Source organism: Sinohyriopsis cumingii, unplaced genomic scaffold (genome assembly GCF_028554795.1).
Source record: "Sinohyriopsis cumingii isolate HCF-2022 unplaced genomic scaffold, ASM2855479v2 utg000043l, whole genome shotgun sequence".
Taxonomy (NCBI): Eukaryota; Metazoa; Mollusca; class Bivalvia; order Unionida; family Unionidae; genus Sinohyriopsis; species Sinohyriopsis cumingii.
In genome coordinates this window covers 946599-953815 of record NW_028315864.1, presented here as the reverse complement: position 1 = coordinate 953815, position 7217 = coordinate 946599, and the positions used below count along the sequence as shown (strand labels likewise).

At 34.7% G+C, this 7217-nt stretch overlaps 1 long non-coding RNA gene across 1 annotated transcript; it reads left to right on the top strand.

Moving 5' to 3' along the window:
* Positions 1 to 1304: 1304 nt before the first annotated feature.
* On the top strand, positions 1305 to 6475 carry LOC149774989 (uncharacterized). Its single transcript, XR_016416659.1, has 2 exons — positions 1305 to 1520; positions 3679 to 6475. It is a non-coding gene; the product is annotated as an uncharacterized LOC149774989 (long non-coding RNA).
* Positions 6476 to 7217: the final 742 nt, after the last annotated feature.

The following is a 7217-nucleotide window of genomic DNA, read 5'->3' as shown; positions in this document are numbered from 1 at the left end:
CATGCAGAAATTCATTGAATATTAACCAGACACATATCTGTTTGTCAATACAGGCTTTGTACAGAGAATCTAAGCTTGATAAATTGTGTCACGAGTTTAAGTAATAGCGCTTCCTGTTGAACACATTCCACGCTGCTGCATAGGTAGCTGTGCAGTCGCCTTAGCTTACAGACCATCATTATGCAAACTCAGCACCTTACAAACTGATTTGTCAAAATATTTCAGCCGTGAAATTTATAATGAGAGGGTTGGAGCAGATAATTTAATTTGCAACTTACTTTCTCTTGACAACCAAAACTGACGATTCCATCATATAATTACGATGTCTTTTTCTTTTTAGGTCCATGATAGATATTCTTTTGAAAATGTATCCATACTTAGGGGAGACACGAATGCAGATCTTGTTTGTAAAAATCTATTCATGGGAGATATGACTGTCAGGAACAGAACAGAGAAACATGATTGCTACTACGGTGATAAATTCTCATGACATGACATACAGGTTGAAAACAAATTCACTGAGGTCTACTTTAGATTATATCCTAATAAAATCAAATATGGTGTGAGAAGACACATCAAGAAAAACAAATTTAATTTTCAATATCGGATAACCAGCCAGTTAGAACAGCACTTGCGAAATATATGTTTAAAGGAAAAATAACGATACGTGGATTTTCAATATTTAAATGGCACTCGGCTAATCCACTAGAAGTGAGCATGTATAAAACTGTTTTAATACATTCTTGAATTTCACCTTTGAGTGTAACACAGTAGAAAGTATAGAACAGTAAAATAAACTGATTACTAAATGTGTAATAACTGCTACAGAATAGAGTACAATCAAATAAATGAATGACTGAATTTATGGAGACCATATTTTACTGAATTAAATGCTAAAGCGATACAAAATATGAATATATATATATATATATATATATATATATATATATATATATATATATATATATATATATATATATATATATATATTCTTGTTACACTTGCATATTTCACCTTTGTTGTTTTAGGAGTATCTAAAAGTGATTCCATTTGATGCATAAACTTCCTTGGTTCCACTTGTAGCAGGAGCATATGTTTTATAATTCTATTGTCATGTTTTAATTAGGCAGAAATAGGTATTTTATTATTTTATGTAGTTAATGTTTATTATTGAGTGAAATACAGTCATCAGTTGCAATTAGTGTGTTATTCTCAGTTTACGCATATTTAGCCATTTAGGTAACCTTGAACCAGGATTGCCTGTTAAGAGCTTTGTTCACTGAGCAATGCAACTACCCTGATTGCTGGTCATGCTGGGTTGTTCTATTGTATGACAAGTGGTAAACAACTTTCTGATTGGTTAGTTAGCTACTTGTCTGTATAAGCAACATAGTATGAACAGCATATTAGTGGTCAGTCCATTAGAGTTTCTGAAGGGTGCTGGTCATGGCATTGAATTATAGTGCCTGATGATTCTTGTGCTTGCAAGATGTAAATTGGCCTTTGTCCCATATGATAAGGTAAATATATTTATAATATGATTAATGTAATAGTTTATTTTATATGTACTCTGCATATTTCTCGGGAACGCATGTTGCTGTATTTTATTACATTTTAATAGGTTATCAACCTGCATTTTATTATTAGCATATCGTTCTGTCCATACCTTTGTTTGTCTGTCTGTCTGTTCCCTACTTGTGCTCTAAACACTGACTGTTGTTTAGGTTTAGTTGGTCCACTATCTCTCTAGATGGATAATTAATAACTATATGGAGTTGTAAGTTATTCGTATTGAATGTACTGTAAAGAGAATCAATGTAAACATGCAGAACAATAATGCACTGATGACGATATTATTTATTATTGTAGTAAATGTATTTTTTATTGTATTTGTAGGGTTTATGTTACACATCAAAGAGAAATGTCTCAATCTCCACCTATGAACCCAATAAGGCATAATAAATCCAATACTGAACAAAACACTGGACTTGTGATTTCTCACCAACGAGTAGGAGGCAAGTGCGGTAACACACTGACTATGAACCAACTAATCTTGATAGGATTATATGTCAATTTCCACTTCCGTGCTTACTGATTAGCTGTATTCACGAGTATGTGTAGTAACGTCTGCTTAAAGAACACCAGGTATAAATACAAACGATCCATTGTTAAACCGCAATTATTCATAGTGAATTTATTCAATCATATATGTTCACGAGAAAAAGAAAAGCAGACAATGCCCACCCTTGATCAACTCCCCTTCGTAACCGAAATGAGTTCGATATACGTGCTTTACACGATACAAACAAATGACAGTGTTGGAATGAGCAATTATACTCCAGATCTCTGCATTAATTCCCAAATAGTTTAATCCTATCCACAGTCTATTGAATTCCTTTAGTTATCCAGGGAAAAATATCAGACAATTCATTAGGGCTAGAATTTATATAGTCTATCAGAGATTCTTGAAGAGTGAAAGAAGCAGATAAAGTTCTAGACTCCTTAAGACATTCAAGATGATAATAATGTAACGCAATTAAAACTGATTCCACTAAGACTGATGTTAAGATATGGAACAGGTAATTCTAGCATATTCAACCTTAATATAAAAACCTATGACACAATCTGGGACCCAGGATGTGGTCATCTTAATGGGATTTCTATAAAACTGTAAACAAAGTTTGCTTCTAGAAAATTATAAGGTCAGAATAAAGACTCCATCTAGAACTCACACTTAACATGTTTACCCTACATTATATCATGGATAATAGTCATTGGAACTAAGGAAGTGGATGTATCAAATGGAATTACTTTAGGATTACAGGATATTCCTGAGATAGCAAGGTTAAATATGCAAGAGTCTTTATTTCCAGCCAATGAAATGTTATGATCGTGTAGGCTATTCTTCTGATTAAACTAAATGTATAATTAACTCGGTATACTCAAACTGACTAAATGAAAACGGAATGGATCATGTACTTTCTGTGAAAGTCCTTGAAATATTTATATTGCATTTTGCTTTGTATTGCTATGAGTTTTGGTTCAATATGACATAATAGGACATTGAAACATTGGAGAAAATACAGCGATATTTGACCCAGAGAGTTCAAAGTTTCCCTCAAAGATCGCCGTTTGGATCTACTACTGCATGATTGTGGATGATAACAATGAAAACTCGCATAGATAAGCTTGATCTTGAATGTCAAAACGATTTTCCTCTAGATTGTTGGCAGTTTGATTTTTGACCATAAACATACTAATAACTTTTTGTATATTATATATAATGTATGCAAAAATTATGATTTGGAAGTCTGTCTCGGCAGTCTTATTTTCACTGGAAGTTTTCCAGACAAATTGAATTTTGCAAACCTAATTCGAACAAGAATAAAGGTATTCCAAGAGCGAAGACATGAAATGAATATCAGAAATCCATTTCAGCAGTTCTGTCGATATTAAAAAATGCACCATGTCTGAAAAGAGAGTCAACCAGAAAAATGGAATATGCAACAACATTTCTTATCTAAGAAATGAAAGCAAGATCTGGACTATGTCCCCTATGTGGGGAAACAAGTGATAATTTTATTTTACACCTTTCAAAATATTGTCCGGTTTCATCACATATAATGTCTTTAATTAGGATGTCGTGACGTTATAATTACATTTTTCACCCTTTTGCAGCCGCAGTGTCTGGAAATTCCGTTAATCTGCTTCTACCTTATGCCGAGTTGTTACTCAGTAGGTCAACACAAACCTCAGACGGTTCAGCTTGCCCAAAAGATGGTCACAGTATCTCATGGATCTTGAAGAAGTGAATTTGTTCAGTTGTTCTCCAGTATATCAATCAACCAATAAGGCCACGTCAATAATGTCACTGACACAACGTGACATTCCAGCTCCAACCTGTACAACTGCTTGTCTACAAATATTGTAGAGATGGAAGGTTGTATACTTAAACGAAGAGGGACACTGTTAGTGTCGATACTTTCCAACTTTTCAATTCATACGGCAGTGTCGATCTCTTCTATCCTTGAATATTAGCATGAGTGGTTTGTGTATTCATTGTTTTGATCAGTTCAACATTCCTGTGAGATTTTTGACAACCCAAGAAGTAGGATGTTCTTCAGTGTTAACTCTTTACTTACAGTCACATCATTAAGAATGTTTTGGATAGTGACAGACTGCTTTTAGACTTCAGCTTTCTGCTAGCTGAGGACTCTTGCTTACCAACAAGCATGCCATTCAAATATAAGCGAAACAATCAATAAGGAAAGTTATGTAGAATTAAGTTCTTAAGGGTGCATGGGCCAACACTGTTCGTGAATTCCACTTTTTATTTGGTCAGGCAAGAGAAGAGCTGCCTCACTGATCATATATCCATAATATTTTTGTCTGGTGTAAGCCTCAGGTTTCCTCTTCCAGCGTTCATGATCGGTTCTCACCGATTCAAGTGACAAGCTGTATGATCTGACACACTCTGGGCGATCCATCGTGAAATAATGCAGAGTCCCCAATCTCCATCTGACAATTTCCGCTTAAATGATTGTGTTTGGTTTAACGTATAATCACATCTATTTCATTTGTGTTCCTGGATGCTTTCGAATTTCATGTCGAGAACAGCCCTCTCCATCTTTTGGTAACAAGCTTCCACTTCGCCACTTTGAGTATGGATCTGTTGCTACTTTTGTATAGCCTCTGTGACACGTTGAATGATAGTGTTCTTCTGGTGCAGCAATATCCTTTGAGGTTACGACGATACTTTTTCATCTAGGGTTTAGTTTGCGACGTCACGAACTGTTCTGTCAGCTATGTGTTCTACCGCTGAATTAGTGGGTTCATGACTAGTTGTTCCTTAGATATACTTTGTCTGTTGTTGACAAAAGATGCATGTTTTTGTCTTACAGTCATGCTTTTATAAGCAGACCCTTCTCTGCAAGAGTGCCTGGAGATCTCCGCATGGTGTTCACCTGCAAAACTTTGTCGTATTTTTCCAGCATGGCCAGTGACGTTTCGTGAGTGAATTCTGAACTACCATTTCTCTGATACTGTACATATATGGCAGTAGTCGAATTTTGTATTAGAAGCCTCACATTTGGTATACATTTCTTACTGCTGAGGCGTCGCAACGTGTCGTCCACGAAACATTATTTTGGTTTCTGGTTAGCTCATTGAGAAGTGACTATTTACTACACATAATGCAGAGACAGATTTGTATGCTCAAATTGGGAAATTGTGCGATTGAACTGTGGAGTATCACCAACTGTCACTGCTTCTGTGTATTTGTCTGTGCACACTCTCCTTGGCTTTGCCAGTTTACGATGTTCTGCAAGAAAATGGCAAAACGTAAAGTAATGGACATTTTTGAACGCAATATATATACACCTTAATATATAGTCATATGTTTTAGACTATTACACTATATCAAGACAAAACAAATATGAATGCCACATACTTAGAAGATAGAATATCTATGTTACTTTCAAGTACCTGTCAGTGATTTAGAGATTAAGATGCAGTACTACTCACAAAGAAATCTGTGGACAAGGCGGCTACACTATATCGTATCCTTAGCAGAATGGTAGGAAAAATTTTGGACCTGTTCTTGTAAACGACTAAAACAATTTTCATCATACTTGGGAGGAACTTGTTTAATTCATTTGCTCCTTCAGATAGTGTTGCTCCCTTGGCAGCTATGAGGAAAGCCAATGTTTGACATGTTCTATAACAAACAAAACTGATCCGATTTCGTTGCATCTTATGAGGAGAGTTTCTTAGTTAAATCATGTTTAATAGGGCATCCTCTATCAAAACTGTGCTTGATGTGGCTCCTCTAGCAACCAGATGGAACTGCCATGTGTGACTTCTTGTCTAGGCCGGGGGGGGGGGGGAGGGAGGAAGTTACTGTAAAGTAGTACGAATGCATCTTAGGACATAGTCTGTCAATATTATTTCAAACATGGCTCCCTTTTACATATGACGTATCTCTCAGAGCAAACACAAGCGAACACTATTTTCATCTTTTTCCTATCCATGTTTAATCAAACTTAGCTTGTCATTGTCTAGGATAAGATCTGTTAACATTTTTTTCGTTGTGGCTCGCTTGTCAACGATCTTGCCTCATAGAGATAGTGAGAAAATCTACAAATTATACCTATCTCTCACCATGTAAAGCTAGCTCTTACTAATATATCAAAACTAACATAGAACATCCGTCCTCATGCCAGATGTGACAGTTGATGTACTAGTATAAGCGTTAATAAATTTAGTCAAAAAATGTTAACACGCCAGCTGATAATGATCTCACAGAAACACAGCTAAACACCATGTCAGATGATACCAGTATAAAATAAATTACTTGGACCTTAACCGGAAATGATGTTCTTCGCCTAAACACTGCTAGAATTTGCCTTTCACTCAAAGGTATGTCTGGTGTCCGATATCATGGAGCTTTGGGCTTCATTCATATATATATATATATATATATATATATATATATATATATATATATATATATATATATATATATATATATATATATATATATATATATATATAGTATGTTTCGTTAATAGAGTATTCTATTTGATTTCATTTTGTTCAATGCATGCAAAATATTCAAGCGGATATACAACGTATTCATTTAAATATGATGCATAAAATCTGCAGATGTATTGCCCCTAAATATATTTTCATAAATTATGTAAAGTGCAAGTCACGTGACGGACCAGAATGATTGCATCCAGCTTGCACGGACTTCCAATACCAGATCTGGCAATACCCACTCTACATATGTCTGTTTTAAATAAAATGCTAACTTATTTAGAAACGTCAAAGTACATCATACATAACATACACCTCTAATAATTAAAGCACAAAAACATAAAAAGAGTCACTTTGCCAGCTTAAATCATTACAAACCAACCTGTTGGCTCAGAAAAGTGGTTGCAGAAAAATGTTTTAAATGCCAGTACAAAATCAATTGTCATGTGTATATTTAATTAGTTATAAAAATTTGATTATTATTCATTGATAGCTTTTTAGATTATCACGCCTTCGTTTAATATATGTTGGTAACAAACCCGTAAATAACAGTTTTGAAATTATACCGATGAAATTCCACCAAAGTTTCACTCATTCCAACTAAAGAATATATGGTTGACCTTTTGCATCACTGTAACAAAGATCGCATGCCTGCATAATTGAATTATTAAACAATATAC